This window comes from Ranitomeya variabilis, chromosome 2 (genome assembly GCF_051348905.1).
Source record: "Ranitomeya variabilis isolate aRanVar5 chromosome 2, aRanVar5.hap1, whole genome shotgun sequence".
Classification (NCBI taxonomy): domain Eukaryota; kingdom Metazoa; phylum Chordata; class Amphibia; order Anura; family Dendrobatidae; genus Ranitomeya; species Ranitomeya variabilis.
The window spans coordinates 236,231,478-236,256,472 of NC_135233.1; the positions used below are offsets into that span (position 1 = coordinate 236,231,478).

The 24,995-nt window shown below is 44.8% G+C and overlaps 1 protein-coding gene across 5 annotated transcripts in view; it reads right to left on the bottom strand.

Annotated features, from left to right (window-relative positions):
* Positions 1–24,995, bottom strand: part of SLC38A5 (solute carrier family 38 member 5) — a 103,193-nt gene that overhangs the window by 30,681 nt on the left and 47,517 nt on the right. For 2 of the 5 annotated variants that reach the window (XM_077284114.1, XM_077284112.1), the window contains exon 2: positions 367–447. The gene's annotated coding sequence lies outside the window, so the exon portion shown is untranslated. Of the gene's footprint in view, positions 1–366; positions 448–6,078; positions 6,197–24,995 lie in introns of those variants that run through there. The other 3 variants (XM_077284111.1, XM_077284115.1, XM_077284116.1) reach the window with 3 other exon arrangements.

Here is a 24,995-nt window from a genome sequence, read left to right on the forward strand (position 1 = left end):
TCTTTGCAAAACTTTGATTCAGCCATGCCTTATATAAATGATGTTATCATCCAACCTTTCTCAGCCCCTGAATGGTAAACTGGTCCAGTTATATGGTTTTTACAAAGATAGCCTTCATCTATAGAGCAGAGAATAATTTATTGATTGCTAGTGGTCCGTCTGCTGGGACCCCCAGTGGTCCCGAGAATGAGGCTATGCAGCTGTCTGATTGGGGCAGATTTCATGCACACACATCACCATAATATAGAAAACGCGATTTTTGTTATGGTTTTTTTTTTTATTTATTTTTCTATTCAAATCGTGTTACCCTCTAAATAATCTATTGGATTAATTCTTCAGATTATGTAATGATAGTAGAGCATATACCTGTGGTGTATGGCTGGATGGTGATGGGCTGATGGTACGTTACAGTGATCTACAGCAAACGGTGAATCTTTCCATCCTACCCTGCAAGAGACAAAATCTAAAGTCAGCACATCGTGTTCACTTGTGAAATGCTCCACACGAACCATGAATTTCACACACATACGACATTAAGCATCACCCACAGAACCAGCGCAGGCCGCTCTATATCTGTGGTATTAGGGCGCAGGCCCCTCTGTATCCCTGGTATTAGGGCGCAGGCCGCTCTATATCCGTGGTATTAGGGCGCAGGCCGCTCTGTATCCGTGGTATTAGGGTGCAGGTCGCTCTATATCCGTGGTATAAGGGCACAGGCCCCTCTGTATCCCTGGTATTAGGGCGCAGGCCCCTCTGTATCCATGGTATTAGGGTGCAGGCTGCTCTGTATCCCTGGTATAAGGGCACAGGCCCCTCTGTATCCCTGGTATTAGGGTGCAGGCCGCTCTATATCCGTGGTATTAGGGTGCAGGTCGCTCTATATCCGTGGTATTAGGGTGCAGGTCGCTCTATATCCGTGGTATTAGGGCACAGGCCCCTCTGTATCCCTGGTATTAGGGCGCAGGCCCCTCTGTATCCATGGTATTAGGGTGCAGGCTGCTCTGTATCCCTGGTATAAGGGCACAGGCCCCTCTGTATCCCTGGTATTAGGGTGCAGGCCGCTCTATATCCGTGGTATTAGGGCGCAGGCCGCTCTGTATCCCTGGTATTAGGGCACAGGCCGCTCTATATCCCTGGTATTAGGGCGCAGGCTGCTCTGTATCCCTGCTATTGGGGCGCAGGCTGCTCTGTATCCCTGGTATTGGGGCGCAGGCCGCTCTGTATCCCTGGTATTAGGGCGCAGACTGCTCTGTATCCCTGGTATTGGGGCGCAGGCTGCTCTGTATCCCTGGTATTGGGGCGCAGGCTGCTCTGTATCCCTGGTATTGGGGCGCAGGCTGCTCTGTATCCCTGGTAATGGGGTGCAAGCTGCTCTGTATCCCTGGTATTAGGGTGCAGGCCGCTCTGTATCCCTGCTATTAGGGCGCAGGCCGCTCTATATCCCTGGTATTAGGGCGCAGGCTGCTCTGTATCCCTGGTATTGGGGCGCAGGCTGCTCTGTATCCCTGGTATTGGGGCGCAGGCCGCTCTGTATCCCTGGTATTAGGGCGCAGACTGCTCTGTATCCCTGGTATTGGGGCGCAGGCTGCTCTGTATCCCTGGTATTGGGGCGCAGGCTGCTCTTTATCCCTGGTATTGGGGTGCAGGCTGCTCTGTATCCCTGGTATTGGGGCGCAGGCCGCTCTATATCCCTGGTATTAGGGTGCAGGCTGCTCTGTATCCCTGGTATTGGTGTGCAGGCTGCTCTGTATCCCTGGTATTGGGGTGCAGGCTGCTCTGTATCCCTGGTATCGGGGCGCAGGCTGCTCTGTATCCCTGGTATTAGGGCGCAGGCTGCTCTGTATCCCTGGTATTAGGGCGCAGGCCGCTCTGTATCCCTGGTATTGGGGCGCAGGCTGCTCTGTATCCCTGGTATTGGGGCGCAGGCTGCTCTGTATCCCTGGTATTGGGGTGCATGCTGCTCTGTATCCCTGGTATTAGGGTGCAGGCCGCTCTGTATCCCTGGTATTAGGGCACAGGCCGCTCTGTATCCTTGGTATTAGGGCGCTGTCTGCTCTGTATCCCTGGTATTAGGGCGCAGGCCGCTCTGTATCCCTGGTATTGGGGCGCAGGCTGCTCTGTATCCCTGGTATTGGGGCGCAGGCTGCTCTGTATCCCTGGTATTAGGGTGCAGGCTGCTCTGTATCCCTGGTATTGGGGCGCAGGCTGCTCTTTATCCCTGGTATAAGGGCGCAGGCCGCTCTGTATCCCTGGTATTAGGGCGCAGGCCGCTCTGTATCCCTGGTATTAGGGCGCAGGCTGCTCTGTATCCCTGGTATTAGGGTGCAGGCTGCTCTGTATCCCTGGTATTGGGGTGCAGGCTGCTCTGTATCCCTGGTATTGGGGTGCAGGCTGCTCTGTATCCCTGGTATCGGGGTGCAGGCTGCTCTATCCCTGGTATTAGGGCGTAGGCTGCTCTGTATCCCTGGTATTGGGGCGCAGGCTGCTCTGTATCCCTGGTATTAGGGCGCAGGCTGCTCTGTATCCCTGGTATTAGGGCGCAGGCCGCTCTGTATCCCTGGTATTGGGGCGCAGGCTGCTCTGTATCCCTGGTATTGGGGCGCAGGCTGCTCTGTATCCCTGGTATTGGGGTGCATGCTGCTCTGTATCCCTGGTATTAGGGTGCAGGCCGCTCTGTATCCCTAGTATTAGGGCACAGGCCGCTCTGTATCCTTGGTATTAGGGCGCTGTCTGCTCTGTATCCCTGGTATTAGGGCGCAGGCCGCTCTGTATCCCTGGTATTGGGGCGCAGGCTGCTCTGTATCCCTGGTATTGGGGCGCAGGCTGCTCTGTATCCCTGGTATTAGGGTGCAGGCTGCTCTGTATCCCTGGTATTGGGGCGCAGGCTGCTCTTTATCCCTGGTATAAGGGCGCAGGCCGCTCTGTATCCCTGGTATTAGGGCGCAGGCCGCTCTGTATCCCTGGTATTAGGGCGCAGGCTGCTCTGTATCCCTGGTATTAGGGTGCAGGCTGCTCTGTATCCCTGGTATTGGGGTGCAGGCTGCTCTGTATCCCTGGTATTGGGGTGCAGGCTGCTCTGTATCCCTGGTATCGGGGTGCAGGCTGCTCTATCCCTGGTATTAGGGCGTAGGCTGCTCTGTATCCCTGGTATTGGGGCGCAGGCTGCTCTGTATCCCTGGTATTGGGGCGCAGGCTGCTCTGTATCCCTGGTATTGGGGCGCAGGCTGCTCTGTATCCCTGGTATTAGGGTGCAGGCTGCTCTTTATCCCTGATATTGGGGTGCAGGCTGCTCTGTATCCCTGGTACTGGGGCGCAGGCTGCTCTGTATCCCTGGTATTGGGGCGCAGGCCGCTCTGTATCCCTGGTATTGGGGCGCAGGCTGCTCTGTATCCCTGGTATTGGGGCGCAGGCTGCTCTGTATCCCTGGTATTAGGGTGCAGGCTGCTCTTTATCCCTGGTATTGGGGTGCAGGCTGCTCTGTATCCCTGGTATTAGGGCTTATTCACACTCTGCATTTATGTCAGGTTAATTATTAGGGCTTATTCACACACTGCATTTTTGTCACGTTATTTCCAACAGGTTTTTCAAGGATAAAAAACACTGCACTTTACAGTACCAGCAAAGTGAAGGACATTTCTGAAATCTCACACATATGCTACTTATTTTTGCTGATTTGAACCCTCAGTGCTTTTTCAAATCTGCAGCGTGTCAAGTCTTCATTATGGACACACAAAAAAAAGTTTAAAGAATGCAGGTATTTTACGCAGCAGGTATTTGGTGAAAAAAATCTGCTGCAATTATTCACCGAGTGCACATAGTCTTATGGTGCAGATAGCTCTGTATCCCATATGGAAGAAGATCAGTGTATGTGTTCCTTGGTATTTTCGGGGTTTTCTATTCATCAGGTATGAATAGGAATGAGAAGTTTTGCTTCTGTGAATCAGTTGGGGTGAATTACTACACCCGCATATCTGCCATATTGGTTACATGACTGATCTGCTAAATATCTAACTGTGAACAAACTAACAGCAGAGCCTAAGGGTATGTGCACACACTGCGTATTTTGCTGCGGATCCGCAGCGGATTGGCCACTGCGGATTCGCATCAGTTTTCCATGAGTTTACAGTACCATGTAAACCTATGGAAAACAAAATCCGCAGTGCCCATGCTGCGAAAAAAAAACGTGCGGAAACGCAGCGTTGTTTATTCCGCAGCATGTCAATTCTTTGTGCGGATTCTGCAGCGGTTTACACCTGCTCCATAATAGGAATTCGCAGGTGGAATCGACACAAAATCCGCAGGAAATCCGTGGTAATTTTGCAGTAAATCAGCAGTGCGGATTTCCTGTAGATGTACCAAAATCAGTGCAGAGAAATCCGCACAACATTCCGCTACGTGTGCACATACCCTTAGAGATAGTTACAGCTGCGGACACTGTGATCTGACGGTGCCCCGGCGAATGCTGCGATTGCTGATTGCTGGAATATAGATTCTTGTTGTAAATGCAAATTTGGGAGGTTTTAAAGATTAAACGGTGGGAAATTGTATAGTTAAAAAACAAATAAAGTACTGCCAAATCACATCAGGCTGACCACTGAATTACCGTATGTTCTACTGCTCACATCCCATTGATTTGTTAGAATTGTGTAATGCATAATTGCTCCTGTGGTGGCGCTGCAGGGAAACTGAATACTTGCTGCAGCTGATCAATAAGATCCCAGCAGTTTATTTTTGAGAAACCCTTGTAAGAAAGAGAAGAGACAATCACACCTTTTACATACCCGTACTGGCTTATTTTTTCTATGTATTTCTGATGCAGATCTTTCTGACTTTAGTATCGGTGACGTGGCAATATAGCCACATAGTCATAACTACTGCTCACATAATGTACGTGTACTCCTTCCACTGATTGTACAACACTGTGCCATATGTTTGCAATATATATACAGACTGTCATTCTAGATATTCATTACTATTTCTATTCCAAGTACTTAATGGAAAAATTAACTTGTTAAAGTTTCTAAAAGTTTACATTAGAAGGAAAATGAAGCTTTATGTTGCACATGAAACAGTGTAACAAATATTAGCTATTTCCAGCCACCTTTTGGAGGGGGCCCTTTGTTCTGCTTGATAGGAGGACGTAGCCTTATGCTTCATTTCACGGGGTGCCGCGGGGTAAGGAAACAGCGGGCGCCATGAGACACCGTGAGATATGACTGAAAGCCTCTAATCCTGACCTACAAGAGCGGAAGGTTCGCACTGTTTGTTCTCTATTTACTCCATTTCCTTATTTTTCTTATGGCCACATTTTCACACAGAAAAAGCAACCAAAGAAAAACCTGCCATAGAGGAGGAAAGGAGGTGGTGGTGAGGGGGACTCTGGTGATGCACTGAAGGGAAGGGGGGACAGCCAGATGTGAAGCATTTCTACCCAAAACTTAACTTTAACTACTTTTTTTGCATATTGCTACGTAGTAAAGCAGTCCCCTATGCTTCCAGCTGTTGGGGAGGTGATTTTATCATTCAATAGAACTCCTGGTCACACTATGACGCGTTCTCTGTGCTTTTACATAGGACTGACTGACAGTTTCCTACTTTTATACTATTTCTGGGAGATAGCACAAAGCTGTTCTGCTGTAGTCTGTGGGTGCCCTGGGCCGGTCCTGATAGGTGTTATAGTTTTATTCCGAGTTCTTAAAGGGGAATCGTGAAAAGAATGGAATGGAAGTGAGTAAAGGCAAGAAATGTTTCCTCTTGGACATGTGTTCTTCTTATCTGCCATGAATTATATATGGTGCCTTACTTTTTTTTTTTTTTATTTCTGCACACCACCCTCCAAGTATACATCCCAAGTAGAGACCCCCAGTTCCCTTGTAGAGCCCCCCACCCCTTCCTCCATGACTAATGGGAGGGGCCCCTGCACTTGAAGTTGGCTGGCTACTTGAAGGATTAGATCATGTGTCGTCTGATGCAAGAGAAGCATGGAATTGCATCAAGGCTCCCCTGCAAGTACTAGATTCTGGGCTTAAATTCCCCCTGCCTCGCCTCAGTCACACCCCACCTCAACCCAGCACTCACCCAACACATCTCAGGGAAGGGGTGCTCCACTCTTGGGGGGATTTTTACTTGCAGCTGGAAATCACAGGACGGAGGAGGAATACTGTCACCCTGCACACATACACACACAGGCAGAAAGGCCCACCCTGGCCAACCCCAACCTAGTGACACATAGGAGACGTCCCTCCCCTTGCAGCTACATTAGTTTCATGGACATCCACTCGTACCCTTACAGAAAAAAAAAGTCTTAATGCAGGCGTTTAACCCTAAGCACCAAAAGTCAACAATGCCCCTCATTGGGAGCCGGTACAGTAACAGTACATACAGGAACTTATTGTCGAACTAGAAGTCTCAGCTACGTTGGTATAATAGTATGTGCACATTTAAATGCTGTGAAAATAAAGCAGCATAAAATCCTCAACGGCAAAATTCGTTTGTGGAAATGCTACATCGTTGTCGCACATTTCATACTTTGTGTTAAAAAAAATAGTGAAAATAAGTACAGTGGGGGAAATAAGTATTTGATCCCTCGCTGATTTTGTAAGTTTGCCCACTGACAAAGACACAAACAGTCTTTAATTTTAAGGATAGATTAATTTTAACATTGAGAGATAGAATATCAAAAATAAAATCCAGAAAGTCACATTGTATAAATCATATAAATTTATTTGCATTTTGCAGTGAGAAAGAAGTATCTGATTGCCTACTAACCATTAAGATTATTGGCTCCTACAGACCAGTTAGACGCTCCTAATCAACTTGTTACCTGCATTAAAGACAGCTGTCTTACATAGTCACCTTTATAAAAGACTGCTGTCCACAGACTCAATTAATCAGACTCTAACCTCTACAACATGGGCAAGGACAAAGAGCTTTATAAGGATGTCAGGGACAAGATCATAGACCTGCGCAAAGCTGGAATGGGCTACAAAACCATAAGTAAGACGCTGGGTGAGAAGGAGACAACTGTTGGCACAATAGTAAGAAAATGGAAGACAAAATGACTGTCAATCAACATCGATCTGGGGCACCATGCAAAATCTCACCTCATGGGGTATCCTTGGTCATGAGGAAGGTGAGAGATCAGCCTAAAACTACACGGGGGGAACTTGTTAGTGATCTTAAGGCAAGGAGCGTGGCCTAGCGGATCATGTGAGTGGACGCCTGAAAGATCTCTCCTGCTGCACAAACGGTATACGCACTATTCGGGGGCGCCGCCAATCGCCTGCTGCAGCTGCCGGTGTGCCCGTGAGTGTGGGGAGTAAGAGGAGCCTGGAGGTGCCGGCATCTGAAGTACGGATGACGCGCAGGAGGCAGAAGGAGCTGGGGACAGACAGCAGCTCCCGGTCCCAAGAAGGCGCCGAGTCAGCAGAGGAGGAGACTGTGAAAGCAAGCGCCGCATACAGGAGGAAGATGGAGGTGATCTCTAAGCTGGAGAAGTTCGCCAGGATGGAGGGATCAGAGAAGCTCCCACCATCCTGGCGAACTTCTCCAGCTTAGAGATCACCTCCATCTTCCTCCTGTATGCGGCGCTTGCTTTCACAGTCTCCTCCTCTGTTGACTCGGAGGTGGAGCTGGAGGTGAGAAGGTTGAGGGTGTGAGTGACCCAGGAAAGCTGGTGGAGGAGCAGCCCCAGGCACTGGACAGTAGTGTAACCTACAGACTCCTGCAGGTGCTAACAAGGTACCTGAGGAGAGAGGCATGTCACACATGGCTGAGGCCCCGCAAGCCCCTGTGCCCTGTGGGCAGCTTATGAGTGAGGGTGAAGCTGGTGTGAATGAGCTGACTCTTAAAGACATTTTCGCAGCACTGATATTTAGCAAAACCGCGCTCACCACTCTGACAGTGCAAGTTGACGGATTAAAGGGCGAAATGGCTACTTTTCGTTCCGCGATTCATAAAGTAGTGAAGGTGGTGGTGGAGCATGTGGGGGGAGCGGAGGATCAGATTTCTGAATTGTTAAAAAGGGAGAAAAAAATGTATCGAACGTATCGCTGAGTTGGAATTTAAAACGGATGACCTGGAAAACTGTTCCCACAGGAATAATTTGAGAATTATTGGGGTGCCCAAAAAAGTGGAGGGAAACAACCCCACAGACTATATTGAGACATGGCTAAAAAGTAAAGTGAGTGGAGACAGCCTTACTAAATTGTTTGCGGTGGAAAAGGCAAACAGGGTGCCGTCTAGACCCTTAACCCCCCCCCCGGATCCACCCAGAGATCTATCCTGGACAAAATCCTGAACCATCAGGATCGTGACATTCTACTTAGAAAGGCCAGAGACATGGCAGACTTAACCATTGATGGTAACCGGATTTCCATTTACCCTGACTACTCCGTGGCAGTTCAGAAGCTCAGGATGAAATTTGGAGAGGTTAAGAGAAGATTACGAGGACTGAGTTTGGCTTATTCAATGGGTGGTGGCCCTGGGAGGGGTGCACTTTTTTCAGAACCCAGAGGAGGCAACAGATTGGCTGGATCAAAACGCCAAACCGATTGGAGCAGAGAAGGGGCGTTGAAGACAGCGCCACATAATTGTGGGACAGTGGTTGATTGCTAAATGTTTTTGAAAATGCTAAAGTTGGTTTAGCTATATAACAAATGTTTTATGATATTGCGGGAAGGATTGAGTCCAGATAATTGCGTTCGGCGGCGCACCATACATTTTGTTTAAACAATGGTGGGCGGGAGAGACGAAGTTACTCGGGAGAGTAGATAAGTGTCCGGAGTTTTGGACCTTTATAATTGCTAGGAAGTAGGAAAGTGTACCCCTTTCTCGTATAGAGAGGGCGACTGAGGTATTTACATAAGGGGTTGATACAATTTCTGTGGGAAGTGGGTGTGGGAAGTTGGTGGGGTTGGTCAAGTTGAATTGTATTAATGTGGAATTGGGTGATTGGTGGTGGGGGGGAGGGTTTTGGGGGGGGAATGGAGACCAGCGGAGGGGGAACGCAAAGTTCTGATGTCAATGAATACGATGGGAGGAAGAGTTAAAATTTTGAGTTGGAACGTCAGGGGTCTATCTAATAGTACAAGGCGTACAGCAATGTTGCAGTATATTTTGAAGCAGAGGCCCTCGGTGATATGCCTTCAGGAAGGCGTATCATGCGATGTTCTTGACTTATGCCAGAGGGGTGTCAATCGTGGTGCACACAAGCACTCCGTTTGAAGAGGTGGAGGTGGTGATAGACAATGATAGGCAGTATGTGTTTGTAGTGTGTAAGATTTTTAACAGAATGTTGTTTATTGTGTAGGTGTATATTCCTCCACCATATTCTGGGGAAAAAGCTGCAAGAAATTTTAGACATATCGGGTAGGTGGGTAGGGGTCCCTTTACTTGTAGTAAGAGATGTTACTGATCACTGGGATAAGGGAAGACATGCCCTGTTGAGGAGAGAAGGGAATGAGACAGCGTTTGGTAGTTACTTGAAGGAAGTAGCCTGGACGGATTTATGGAGAGTATGGAATGTAGATAAGTATTGTTTCTCCTGCTACTCGACAACTTATGGCTCTCTGTCCCGTATTGATTTTAGCCTTGGGAAATGAATGGATGGACAATTTGGTACAGGGGTGGAATATATGCCCAGAGTAGTATTGGACCATAGTCTGTTAGTGGTGACACTGCAAATTGAGGATTCGGGGAATAATGTGGGTTTGGGTTGGGAAAATTAATCCCTTCTGGTTACAACTCCTGGATATAGAAAAGATTGTCGAAGTTTTGAGATAGGGGAAGTTTTTTAGACTTAATGAAGGTAGTGCAGTGCAACATGTTGTTTGGGACACTATGAAGGCCTACTTAAGGGGGATTCTATTCAGAGACGTATCGAGACACAAGACGCAATCTAGAAATTCTGATAAAACAGTATTGGAGGAATTGAGGGCAGCGGAGGAAGCGTTGAGTAATCAGTGTTCACAATCCACACAGAAACGCATGAAGGCCACTCAGGAGGAGGTAAATAAACTACATTTGTGTAAGGCGGAGAGCGTGAGGGCATTTCAAAAGGAAGCTTTTTATGTGGGCAAAAAAGTAGGACATCTGCTTTCTGTGGTGGCATCTGCACAGCGTGACTCGGCACATGTGTATGCCTTAAAATTAGAGATTGGAAGTGTGGTTACGCAGGGGGAACAAATTTTGGAGGTTTTTAAGGGGTTTTATAGTAGGCTATGCTCATCACAGGTACAGGAGGTGGAAGGGGAAATGAATAGATTTGTAGGGGAAGCAAAATTATTTAAATTGAGCACGGAAGATAGGGACTGGTTAGATGGGCCACTTTCAGAGGAGGAATTGAGGGGGGCTTTGGCGTTCATGGCGGGGGGGAAGGCTTCGGGGGCTGACGGTATCCCTGCTGAGGTAAATATAACCCTCAATGAGGAGTTGATGCTTAAGTTGCTGGGGGTATTTAATGAGTCGTTGGAGAGGGGAGTATTGCCTGCATCTATGAGGGAGGCCATTATTGTGGTTATCCCTAAAGCGGAAAAATATTTGCAGCTGCCGGAGTCATAAAGACCAATATCACTCCTGACGGCAGATAATAAAATCCTGGCAAAGGCCCTGGCGAACAGACTGATTTGGGTAATAGATAAGGTGGTTCATTCGGACCAATCTGGCTTTATGCCTGACTAGTCCACTGCTATCAATTTAAGGAGGCTATATTTAAATATGCAAATCCCAGCGGATAATGCGGGGAGAAGAGGTGGTATCCTTAGATGCACATAAAGCCTTTGATAGCGTGGAATGGAATTACATGTGGTTGGTTCTGGATTGCTGTGGGTTTGGGCCAGTATTTATCTCATGGGTAAAATTACTGTACTCCTCTCCAACGGCTAAAATTAGAGTAAATAATAAACTGTCAATTGGCTTTGAGCTGTTTAGAGGTACAAGACAGGGGTGTCCGTTATCCCCGTTGCCTTTTGCCCTGGCGGTGGAGCCATTGGCTGCTGCAATAAGGAGGTTGCAGGAAGTGAAAGAGTTTGTATGTGGGAAAATGGAGGAGAAGATAGCTCTATATGCGGATGACATTCTGCTTTTCTTGGAAAATCCTGGGGAGTCCTTAAGGAATGTCGTGTCACTAATTGAAGATTTTGGGGCGCATATCGGGACTTATTATTAATTGGGATAAATCGTGTGTTTTGCCTATAGAGGGAGAGTATGATTGTACCAGTAAAGTGGAAGAATACACTAAATTAAAGGTGGTTCAAAAGTTTAAAATATTTGGGGATCCATATAGCCTTCCCATTGACAAGATTTGAGGAGCTTAATTTAGACCCTCTATTACAGAGACTACTATAGTAGACTACTATACTAAAATTTCAGCGTGGCATAAGTTGCATTTATCTGTGGTGGGTAGGGTGAATCTCCTTAAGATGATTGTCATGCCGCAGTTACTATACGTGCTTTATAACTCCCCTATTTGGCTTCCACTATGTAGGTTCCGCAGGATAAAATGGCGCTTTACATGTGAAAAGGGGCAAATATAGACCAGCACAATAAACATGATTAATACAAGGCACACACACAAGTACATAAGGAGGGAGGACCCTGCCCGCGAGGGCTCACAGTCTGCAGGGGATGGGTGAGGATACACTAGGAGAGGGTAGAGCTGGTCGTGCGGCAGTTCAGCAAACTAAGGATCACTGCAGGCTTGTTGGAACAGAATTTTCGCCTATTTGGGATAATATCTATTTTCAGGAGTTCAACAATATGGAGGGAATGGGTGAGTGGAAGGAAACGGGTGTTGGGTTGATAGATCAGTTGATTTACAGGGGAAACCTCAAGTCATACGAAATGTTACAGGAGGAATTTCAGTTCCCAAGGCTGAATATTTTTCAATACAGGCGGGTTCATCATTCATTCCAGGCGCAAAGAAGAAGAGGTCCTATAGTGATTCAGTGGGATCTCTCGTTGGATTTTATACTTAAAACCAGTGAAACGAAAGGGGCAATATCGGAAGTATATGGAGATCTATTGCACACCTTTTCGGAAGGGCACCCTGTCAGGGCCAGGAGGAAGTGGGAGGCTGATCTAGGGGAGATAGATGATGATGGGTGGGAATCTATTCTAGAGTATGTACCTAAAATAGCTATGAGTGAGCCTGGGAGATTGCCACAGTTGTATGTAATTCATAGGGTGTATAGAACACCTGATATGCTATTTAAAGCTGGGTTGAAATCTAACTCTGATTGCCCTAGATGTTCACAATCTCAGGCAGGCATACTGTACATGCTTTGGCATTGTCCCAGATTGTCCTCCTATTGGATTGTAGTGTTGAATCGCATTGGAGTGGTATATGGGTGCGTTGTTCCTAGGGATCCGTTGATATGTATATTAGGGTATGTGGAAGAAATATTAGCTGACAACACGACTTAAATTGCAATCTCAAGATTACTATTTGTCGCGAGGAAACTAATTGCAAGATATTGGATCAAAGAGGAGCCTCCGTCCAGGCGTGATTTCATTACTCAAACAAATCATATAATCCAACTTGAGAAAAGTATCTACACTAAGAGAAACAAGCTAGAATTCTTCCATAAACTGTGGCAGCTGTGGCTGGATAGGGTTAATTAATGTTTTTACCAGTATATAATGTTAATGGGTACAACTCATGATAAATTGGAACCCTGTTTAATGTTGTCTATTATGGACGAATTGATGTTTACTCCTGATTTGGTCTCCATGGGGGGGAGGTTATTTTATTGCAAAACACAAAATGAGTATTGACAAGTGATTTGTTGTAAATCTTGTTATGTTTAATAAAAACTTATCTGATTACAAAAAAAATGGTCTCAAGGTAGCTGGGACCTCAGTCACCAAGAAAACCATTGGTAACACATTACGCCGTAAAGGTTTAAAATCGTGCAGTGCCCGCAAGGTTCCCCTGCTCAAGAAGGCACATGTGCAGGCCCGTCTGAAGTTTGCCAATGAACATCTGGATGATTCTTTGAATGATTGGGAGAAGGTGCTGTGGTCAGATGAGACAAAAATTGAGGTCTTTGGCATTAACTGAACTCGCCGTGTTTGGAGGAAGAGAAATGCTGCCTATGACCCAAAGAACACCATCCCCACTGTCAAGCATGGAGGTGGAAACATTATGTTTTGGGAGTGTTTTCTAAGGTCACAGGACTACTTCACCGCATCAGAGGGAGAATGGTTGGAGTCTTGTACCGTAAAATCCTGAGTGACATCCTCCTTCCCTCCGCCATGACATTAAAGGGAACCTGTCACCTGAATTTGGCGGGACCAGTTTTGGGTCATATGGGCGGGGTTTTCGGGTGTTTGATTCACCCTTTCCTTACCCACTGGCTGCATGCTGGCCGCAATATTGGATTGAAGTTCATTCTCTGTCCTCCCGAGTACATGCCAGCGCAAGGCAATATTGCCTTGCGTAGGCGTGTACTCCGGAGGACAGAGAATGAACTTCAATCCAATATTGCGGCCAGCATGCAGCCAGCGGGTAAGGAAAGGGTGAATCAAACACCCGAAAACCCCGCCCATATGACCCAAAACTGGTCCCGACAAATTCAGGTGACAGGTTCCCTTTAAAAATGGGTCATGGCTGGGTCTTCCTGCTAGACAATGACCCAAAACATACAGCCAAGGCAACAAAGTAGTGGCTCTAAAAGAAGCATATTAAGGTCATGGGGTGGCCTAGCCAGTCTCAAGACCTTAATCCCATAGAAAACTTATGGAGGGAGTTGAAGCTCCGAGTTGCCAAGTGACAACCTCAAAATCTTAATGATTTAGAGATGATCTGCAAAGAGGAGTGGACCAAAATTCCTCCTGACGTGAGCAAACCTCATCATCAACTACAAAAAACGTCTGACTGCTGTACTTGCCAACAAGGGTTTTTTACAACCAAGTATTAAGTCTTGTTTGCCAGAGGGATCAAATACTTATTTCTCACTGCAAAATGCAAATAAATTTATATAATTTATACAATGTGATTTTCTGGATTATATTTTTGATATTCTATCAATGTTAAAATTAACCTACCCTTAAAATGATAGACTGTTCATGTCTTTGTCAGTGGGAAAACTTACAAAATCAGCAAGGGATCAAACACTTATTTCCCCCACTGTAACATAAGTGGCGTAATCCATAGCGCTGAGAATTTACTATGCAGATTTTCTCCAGTGTGTGGATTTCATATTACAGCAGGGATTTTGCTGCTACTATAATTCGCTGCTGATTTTCCACCGCTGTGCAGATACATTCATCAGTTTCCACGTGAAAGAAAACTTTAAAAGGTTGTTAAAAAAACTGTGCAACTCGCAGTCAATAAATCAGGTTCCTAAAGCGAATGTAGCCTTTTTGAATGTGTTTTTTTTTTTTGCATGAAAATTAAAAAAAATAATGATTATCTATATACTAGGCGCATTTTTTCTGTAATTTTTTTTATCTCGAATGTGAAAAGCTGCAGAAAAAAATGAAAATTTTGACATGTTGTGTTAAAACCACAAAAAAAAAAAACGCACCACAGGTGACCGTGTGACTGAGATTTTAGAAATCACAATAATTTTGCTGTTCCTGTAGTGATGTTTTTTTCGCATGAAAATAAAACACATCAATGACTATACACGTGAATAAGCCCTAAAAAGGTATTTCCATTCAATTCATAGTGTATTATCATAAATAAAACCTTTATGCTGCTATTACACCTACAGTGTTTTGGTGCATATTGCAATTACAAATAATAGGCCACTGACCCAAATCAAAAACCACTGAGGTATCAGAAAGAAAATCACATTGTAGTGCGCTTACTGTTTTCTCTATAGACTTACATGTAACATCTGGCTACATCATATTTAGTCAAGAAAAAACTGCTGGAAAGGCACAATAAAATAATGATGCATTATCTCTGAAAATCTCTCTATATATACATACATAGATATATATTAGTTCTGGCAAAAATTAAGAGACCACTGCAAAATTTTCTGTTTGTCTGATTTTTCTCTTTATAGGTATATTTTTGAGTGAAATGTAAATTGCTCTTTCACGCTTTCATTCTATAAACCACTGACAACATATCTCCGAATTTCCAAGCAATAAATTTTGTATTTATTTTATGAGAATGAGAAATGGTCAAAATAACAAAAAAAATGCATTGCTTGCAGACCTCAAATAATGCAAAAAAAAACAAACACGTTCATAATCATTTAGAAACAACAATACGAATGTTTTAGCTCAGGAAGAATTCAGAAATCAATATTTTGTGGAATAACCATGATTTTTAATCACAGCTTTCATGCGTCTTGGCGTGCTTTCCACCAGTCTTTCACTCTTCTTTTGGGTGACCTTATGCCACTCCTGGTACAAAAATGTAAGCAGTTATATATATAAAGCTGAGTGTGTGTGTGTGTATGTATCAAACCCTCCCCACTCCGCATAGCCACACTCATTCCACACTCAAAGTCCCGTCCACACGGCCCACGTTGTTAGTGCACACTGGTGGAGACACATTCACCTCGAAAGCTGCCCTACAAAAGTCACCGGCTGCAATGTTCCAGCCGCTGTGAGCTACAATCAGGGCCATCGCCTTCAGAGTATCAATGCGCGGCAGGCACAGGCCACATCTAGCTCCGTCGTGTCTAGAGTGGAGTTGCTCCTGTGAGGCATGATGTCAAGGGAAAGGAAGAAGCCTCATGGAGTACACCGCTGTGCTTATAACAGGAAGTAGTTCACCTTTGAGGGGAAGAGAAGAGTGATGGGAAAATGAGAGGAGTGATGGGAAAATGAGAGGAGTGATGGAAAAATGAGAGGAGTGATGGGGAAAATGAGAGGAGTGAGGGGAAAATGAGAGGAGTGAGGGGAAAATAGTGGAGTGAGGTAAAAATGAAGAGGTGTGAGGTGAAAATAGTGGAGCGATCAGAAAATGACAGGTGTGAGGTCAAAATGACAGGTGTGAAGGGGGAAAATGAGAGGGGTGTGGGGGGAAATGAGATGTGTGATGGGAAAATGAGAGAAGTGAGGTGCTGCTGCAGTATGAGGCTGTATAGAGAAGAGTGAAGCGCTGGAGATGGAGGCTGTGTATAAGGCCACATTCACATGTTCAGTATTTGGTCAGTATTTTACCTCCGTATTTATAAGCCAAAACCCTTTAACGAGTCGTGCAATATGACTTAGGATAAAAGCCAAATCAGTATCTCAATTCGCAGACACGGTGTTTCGGGCTGTTGGCCCTCGTCAGTGCGAAGCATGAGAACTAATTTGGCTATGTGGGAGGCTCTGGACTGGGGTCTAAGGGCTAACGTTTCTCCTTATGGAGAGTGACATAGAAGCTCTAGCTTGTCAGGGTAAGGAGGCTTATTCGCTGTGCAATGCTCTGGGAAATTAAATATGCAAATTGCCTCTTCTGAGAAAAAGAGGACTTAACTCTATAGCGCCACCTGTTGGAAGTAGCGATCCTACAAGTCACAATCAACCCCTTAACGAGTCGTGCAATATGACACAACACAATATATGGAAGAGGAGTGTGAGGTGCTGCCGGAGGTGGCGGCTATAAAGGAGAAAAGCTGCGCTTTATGTGCAAGATAATCATTATTTGTTATAACCACAGTTAGTTACTATCCTGGGCAACGCAGGGCTCATCAGCTATTATATATATATATATATATATATATATATATATATATATATATATATATATATATATATATATATATATATATATATATATATATATATATATATATATATATATATATATCCATTCATAAATAAGATGGCTAGGTTTACCATTGTGTGGTGTATTGCAGAGATATGACAGAAGGGACACATATCTAGTGACTAGTGGTGCATGAGGTCACTCTCTATTTTAGTCACCCATTCTCAGGCTTGTCCAGTCAGCATGCCATAGAAGTCTATGGGGTGGAAAATCCTTTACTTGTAATGTTTCTTTTTTTTTTTTTTTTTTTTTAAATTCGTTTATTAATTGCAGAATAAATCATACATACATTTGCATTTGCATCCATCATTATCCATTATAACATGAAATACAGATAATTATTATGCATTGTCACATCTGGAATATTACAAAAGTAACAAATGGTGTACGTCAATCATTAGTATCTTATTCTGTAACCTTAACTACATTAACTACTAATAGAACGCCGCCAGAAAGAAAAGTTTCGTATAAATTTCACCCTGTAAGTAATGCCTCCAAAGCCACGGGCCCCACTTCTTACATATACAGTTAGGTCCATATATATTTGGACAGAGACAGCATTTTTCTAATTTTGGTTATAGACATTACCACAATTAATTTTAAACAAAGCAATTCAGATGCAGTTGAAGTTCAGACTTTCAGCTTTCATTTGAGGGTATCCACATTAAAATTGGATGAAGGGTTTAGGAGTTTCAGCTCCTTAACATGTGCCACCCTGTTTTTAAAGGGACCAAAAGTAATTGGACAGATTAAATAATTTTAAATAAAATGTTCATTTCTAGTACTTGGTTGAAAACCCTTGGCTGGCAATGACTGCCTGAAGTCTTGAACTCATGAACATCACCAGGCGCTGTGTTTCCTCCTTTTTGATGCTCTGCCAGGCCTTCACTGCGGTGGTTTTCAGTTGCTGTTTGTTTGTAGGCCTTTCTGTCTGAAGTTTAGTCTTTAACAAGTGAAATGCAGGCTCAATTGGGTTGAGATCAGGTGACTGACTTGGCAATTCAAGAATATTCCACTTCTTTGCTTTAATAAACTCCTGAGTTGCTTTGGCTTTATGTTTTGGGTCATTGTCCATCTGTAGTATGAAACGACGACCAATCAGTTTGGCTGCATTTGGCTGGATCTGAGCACACAGTATGGCTCTGAATACCTCAGAATTCATTCGGCTGCTTCTGTCCTGTGTCACATCATCAATAAACACTAGTGACCCAGTGCCACTGGCAGCCATGCATGCCCAAGCCATCACACTGCTTCCGCCGTGTTTTACAGATGATGTGGTATGCTTTGGATCATGAGCTGGACCACGCCTTCGCCATACTTTTCTCTTTCCATCATTCTGGTAGAGGTTGATCTTGGTTTCATCTGTCCAAAGAATGTTCTTCCAGAACTGTGCTGGCTTTTTCAGATGTTTTTTTAGCAAAGTCCAGTATAGCCTTTTTATTCTTGATGCTTATGATTGGCTTGCACCGTGCAGTGAACCCTCTGTATTTACTTTCATGCAGTCTTCTCTTTATGGTAGATTTGGATATTGATACGCCGACCTCCTGGAGAGTGTTGGTCACTTGGTTGGCTGTTGTGAAGGGGTTTCTCTTCACCATGGAGACGATTCTGCGATCATCCACCACTGTTGTCTTCCGTGGACGCCCAGGTCTTTTTGCATTGATGAGTTCACCAGTGCTTTCTTTCTTTCTCAGGATCTACCAAACTGTAGATTTTGCCACTCCTAATATTGTAGCAATTCCTCAGATGGGTTTTTTTCTGTTTTCGCAGCTTAAGGATGGCTTGTTTCACCTGCATGGAGAGCTCCTTTGACCGCATGTATACGTCACAGCAAAACCTTCCAAATGCAAGCACCACACCTCAAATCAACTCCAGGCCTTTTATCTGCTTAATTGAGAATGATATAACGAAGGGATTGCCCACACCTGTCCATGAAATAGCCTTGGAGTCAATTGTCCAATTACTTTTGGTCCCTTTAAAAACAGGGTGGCCCATGTTAAGGAACTGAAACTCCTAAACCCTTCATCCAATTTTAATGTGGATACCCTCAAATCAAAGCTGAAAGTCTGAACTTCAACTGCATCTGAATTGTTTTGTTTAAAATTAATTGTGGTAATGTCTATAACCAAAATTAGAAAAATGTTGTCTCTGTCCAAATATATATGGACCTAACTGTATACTAAATTGTTACAACTTATAGAGTGTGATAGGAGGAGTTCCATCTACCCCATATTTTCTCAAATTTATCTGGACATCCTCTATTCTGATATAACGTCCGCTCATACAGGATAATTGAGTTCACTAAATCAACCCATATTCTAAGAGATGGACAAGAACCACCCATCCACCGCAGCACCAATACCTTTCGTGCCATAAACAGTGTCTCCCGCAGAAAAATCCCAGTACAATGATCCCATGTTTCCGCATCCCACACCCCAAATAAACAAATCAATGGCTCGAGTGGGACAGGAATCGACAACAAGGATGTCAATAATGTCGTCACCTCCTTCCAATAATGAAAAATGACAGGACATTTCCAAATCATATGAATAAAATCCGCATTACTGGAATGACACCTCAAACAATCTGACGAATGGAGATGACCCATTTTAAAAAGACGAGTCGGGGTCAAATAGGATTGGTATATAATGTACAATTGGGTCATCCTATTATTGATTGATGGAGAAACTTTAGTTGGAGATTCCAGAATATCGTCCCATTCTTCCCCCAGTGTATCTGGAAGAAGCCCCTCTCACTTCCCCTTAATAGAATCTATAATAGACCCCCCTCCTATGGATAATAGATAGGTGTATAAAGAGGAAATAAGTCCTTGAGGACCTTGCGAATTGAGAATTCCTATTAATGGTAAAGATGAAATAGCACGACCTGTGCCCATATTCCGTATGTGCGATTGAAAGGCTGATCTTAGTTGTAGATAGCGGAAAAATTGATACCTCGGGATATTCTAAGTATTTTGTAATTGTTCAAAGGAGATAAAAATCCCCTGGTTATGTATATTACCCATTGAAAGAACACCATGTAATATCCAAAATTCCGTGGACGGGTGGCCCAATAATCCCGGGAAATAACTGTTATTCCACAATGGCATTTCCGCTGCTATGTCAACAAATTTAGTTATTTTTTTAATTTGCCTCCATATTGATCGTGCCAACCGGAGCAGAGGTAGCAGACGAGGAACACCAACCCTCTCCAGCTCCAAAAACCCCAGTGGACAATCGATTCGGGCTGAATAAAGCAAATGGCTCTCAGAGTTAGGGAGAGAGTTATTGGGCATCCATTTATTTATCATTTTAGCCTGTCCGGCAAGATAATATAGGTAGAAGTCCGGCAAGGCCGCCCCACCCCCCTGCTTGGGTCTCTGTAGAGTAGATAGCTTAAGTTTAGGCCCAGTCTTTCCCCATATGAAGGACGTAATAAGGGATTTTAGAGTCGCAAAAAAAGATTTAGGTATTGGGATAGCACGGTGTTGAAAGCAGTAACTTTATTTGGGGAGTAATATCATTTTGATCAGATTGTTACGACCAGCCACAGAGAGTGGGAGCTTGTCCCAGGTAGCAAATTTGGATTTAACCAAATCTAATAATGGGTAAATATTAAGTTGTAAATCGAGTTGACTACGTTGAGACATATGTATTCCCAGATATTTGAAATTGGAAACGATGGGCAACAACGAGAGATTTTCGAGGCATGACATTGGGGTATGAGAGAGAGGCATCAGGGCAGATTTATCCCAATTTATATAAAGACCGGAGAATTTGCTGAATTTATCTATCATCGTTATTAGTTTTGGTAGTGTATCCTCTGTTTGATCCATAAACACCACCATATCATCAGCATAAAGACCAATAATATCCACTCGATCCGCAATGTGTATCCCCTTGATGTCTATGGAGGACCTCATCCGTATTGCCAAAGCCTCTATCGCCAGGGCAAATAGATCCGGGGAAAGAGGGCATCCCTGGCGAGTTCCCCTATGTAGAGAAAAAGGCTCAGATATAGAGCCATTCACAACCATACGCGCCCTAGGTTTCGCATATAATGTACCTATCCCTCTCAGAAATTTGTCTCCAAAACCGTACCTCCGTTAGTATGCAGAGAGGAAGGACCACTCAAGGGAATCAAAAGCCTTAGCTGCATCCAGCGATGCCAATGCCCATTTATTATCTGGTTCTAGAGAGCTATATTGGATGACTGATTGAACCCGCCTAATATTGATGGAAGTACTTTTCCCAGGCATAAAACCAGTTTGGTCCGGGTTTATAAGATCTAATATAATTGTATTCAGCCTAGTAGCCAGAATTTTAGTAAAGATTTTATAATCCACGTTCACTAAAGATATTGGTCGATACGATCCACAATCTAGAGGATCCTTCCCCTCCTTCCTGAGCACAACAATGTTGGCATCATAAAACATTTGAGGTACTGACTCTCCCCTCCATATTCCTCTGAGTACCTTCAGCAGAAGAGGTGCTAACTTATCTTGGTATTTTCTATAGAGTTCAATGGGAAACCCATCAGGTCCCGGGGCCTTCCCAGTAGCCATGTCTGCTATAGCATGTTCCACCTCCTCCAAAGTAAACTCAGCCTCCATAAAGGCTTGTTGGGATGGGCTCAGTGAGGGGAACATTATATCTGATAAGTAATCCAAACATTCAGATACATCAAAACCGCTACCAGATTTATATAATGAGTTATAATAATCGTGAAAACATTGAAGTATTTCATCAGTAGAGGATACTAATGAGCCATCAGGTATACGGATCTGCAGTATTGTGTTGGAGGTGTTATGTTGGTGTACTAAGATAGCTAGGAGTGTACTGGCCTGATTCCCCAGCTCAAAGTAGGACTGACGGGTGAAGAATAATTTGCGTTTCGACTTAGCGTCTGCATGTTGGGTATACAATCTCTGGGAAGTAAGCCATTCAACTCTGTTACTGCTAGTCTGATTAGCTATATATGTGGCCTCCGAGTCCTTTAATCGCAGCTCTATCTCATCATTCTCCCTTGCCGTTACTCTTTTGATGTAAGAAATTGTAGAGGGCAGACACCCCCTCAAGTATGCCTTCAGGGTATTCCAAAGTAAACCAAGATTCTGGGGTTCCGGATGTGTTAAAATAAAACAATTTAACTGGTCGATCGTCCTATCACTAGAATCTATTAATTTCAACCAGAAGGGGTTCAATTTCCAGGATCTATTGTTATTGGGATGCCGTATTTAAGTTTAAGAATAATTGGACTATGGTCCGAGATCCCCCTATTGCCATGTTCAATACTATCCACCCATAGTGCCAAGCCACTAGACCCAAATATATAGTCTATACGAGATAAAAATTGCTTAGTAGATGAGTGGCAAGTATACCCCCTAACCTCTGGGTGGCTCATTCTCCACAAGTCCAACCAACTGCTGCCATCCATAAACAGTGCCAATTGAGAGGGGGGCTGAGGTAAAGATTCCCCGGGTGTTGCGTCATCCAATCTCAATCTGTTCATGGAATGATTCATGACTAGATTAAAGTCACCCATACAAATAACATTAGCGTCCGGATATTTTAAGGAGAAGCCCAATGCCATACGGAGAACCGACATGTTGGCGGGGGGAGGGTTATAAATACACAATATCACATATTCACGAGAGTTAATAAATGCATGCACAAAGACAAAACGGCCCTCAGGATCACGCCGTGCCTCCCTGGCCTCCCATCTAACCTCCTTGTGTATCAACAGAGAGACCCTTCTTGAGTAGCTGGTGTGGAATGCATGGAGAGACTACTGCACCCACGGTTTTTGCATACATCGAACCGTATCCCTAGTTAGGTGTGTCTCCACTAATGCCACAACATGAAGGTGATATCTTTTGTTTTGCGAAAATACCTTGATTTTCTTCCGAGGAGTTTTAATACCCCGTATGTTCCAGGTCATACATATAATTTCAGACCCCATGTTTGTATTTAAAGGGAAGATTAATATGTATCATTGTTATTTGGGCGCGGTTCAGAGACATCACACAGAGCAAGGAATTAATATTGGCGGTAACCATACACATCGAACAAACAAAACTGGTACATAAAACCAAACCACGCAAAACTTGAACAATGGAGGAGCATATTTCCATACTCCTACAGTCAGATAGAAAAGGGGATACCCTCACTGAATTCAGTGTCCGGTATTGTTGACATGTTTCGCACCCAGACGAAGAGCTCCATTTATATTGCTGTTAGACAAAGAACCCAGATTAGGAGTCTTTCACATTAGACCCCCTGTGAGACCGCAACCATTCGGCCACCTCCGCTGGGTCTGTAAAGAATAAAGAGGAGCCCTCATGGAAAATACGGAGCCGGGCTGGATAAAGCATGGAGTAGATGATATTTTTATCTCTGAGTTGTTTCTTGATATCCATAAATCGTGCCCGTTGCTTTTGGAGTTCCATGGAGAAGTCTGGAAAAATCGATATGGTAGCATTGCTGAATTTGATGAGGCCCTTCTGCCGCGCCAGGCGAAGAACAGCATCTCTGTCCCTACAATTAAGGAGACGTGCCAGAAAAGGTCGAGGCGGAGTTCCAGGGGGGAGAGGTTTCGTTGGAACTCTATGGGCCCTCTCTACCGAGAATGTTGAGGAGAATCCGTCCCCCAGGGAGGTGTTAAGCCAGTCTTCCAGAAATTGCTCGGGTTGTTGACCCTCCGAACGCTCCGGGAGACCAATAATTCTAATATTGTTGCAACGTAATCTGTTTTTCAAATCATCTGCCTTTTGTTTCCAAGCGTTTACGGAACCAGCAGCTTTTGTCAGTTTAGCCTCCATAGGAGTGATAGTATCCTCTATATGAGACACTCTGGTTTCAACCTCCGAAATACGCCCGCTCATAGCTTGCATATCATGTCGCAGACAGCCCACTTCAGTATGCACATCCTCTATTTTTTCGGTAAGAGATGATCTAGTGAGGGAGATAGCTTGCATTAACTGCTCGGATGCCTGTTTAAGAGTCAGTACGTCTTGTTCTCCCTCTTCGTTATTATCAGAAGGACGGCCTTTGCGCTGGGACGGTGCAGCACTGTGTCTAAGAGTGCGCACACTATCAGGAGGATCATCCCTGGTGTACTTCTTTAGTTTATCAGCAACCCCTGCTCCTTTGGAGTGTTGCATGGCAGGCAGGCAAAAGGACCCCACAAAGCAATCTCAGATGTAGTTATGAATAAGCCGAGCCCCAATTTCAGGTCTCGTATAGTTAAGCACTGGACTGTATTCCAAGAGACCACTGGACGGCGGCTTAGATAGTAAGATTTATAGAAATAGCCGCTTTAACATTCACCTGAGCTTTATATAGCTGAGTTGTCTCTCAATCTCCACAGGAGGGAGCAGCAGGGAGGGGGTTAATCCCTCTAATGTTATGGCGCTGGTAAATGAGGTGTCTATCTGACAGGGGGGCGCAGGGGGTCAATTTCTCAGGGCACACACCGCACCACCCCTTTGTTTCTTCAGGTATGCGCTCACCTTCCCAGCACCGCAGATGTGATAAGGAGCGTCGCTTCCCTTGCTGTTAGGGCGCGCGCTATGTTAATGGCCGCTGCTCCCTGCAAGTACCGCCGTCCACCTCAGGCTTCCTGGCTCCTGTGCCCAAGCACTCCACAGCTCTCACCGTTATGGCCCGATCACCGCCACCTCCAAGGAGGAAGAAGCCCGGCTCCAGCAGAAGACGGCGCCGCGTCCGGTATCCTGGGACGCGCACACCGAAAATGGCCGCCACTGCACTTGGAGCCTTCTGACTGCCCCGGCCTCCGCAGCTCCCGGTGTCACGGACCTCCACAGCAGCTGCCCGGACGGCTCACAAGGGTCCCGAGGATATGGGGTTCCGGTCCCGGTCGGTACCGCTCGGCTACGTAAGGTACAAATGGCAGGATAGGCTCAGGATGTGTGGAGCTCTTGTTAGATGCGTCCTTCTTCTTCGGCTACATAGCCACTCCCCCCACTTGTAATGTTTCTTTAAGAGAAGGTTTTTTGTACACATCTGATCCCATAAAACACCCAGGACCGGACTCCCATGAGGGATCGGAAATAAATGGAAAATCTGCAGATGTTTTGTGTGTGAGCTATTCCTGGATCATCAAACCCTTTCACACAGTATCTCCAGCCATGTCTTCCGTTTCCAGAGACGTTCAAGAGCTTTTTAAAGTCTAGTTACAATATTTATTCACTATTGTTCTGCTTTTCAGTAATTGGGAATTTTTGAAACCAGAGGCATTATTAGATCACCAATAACTA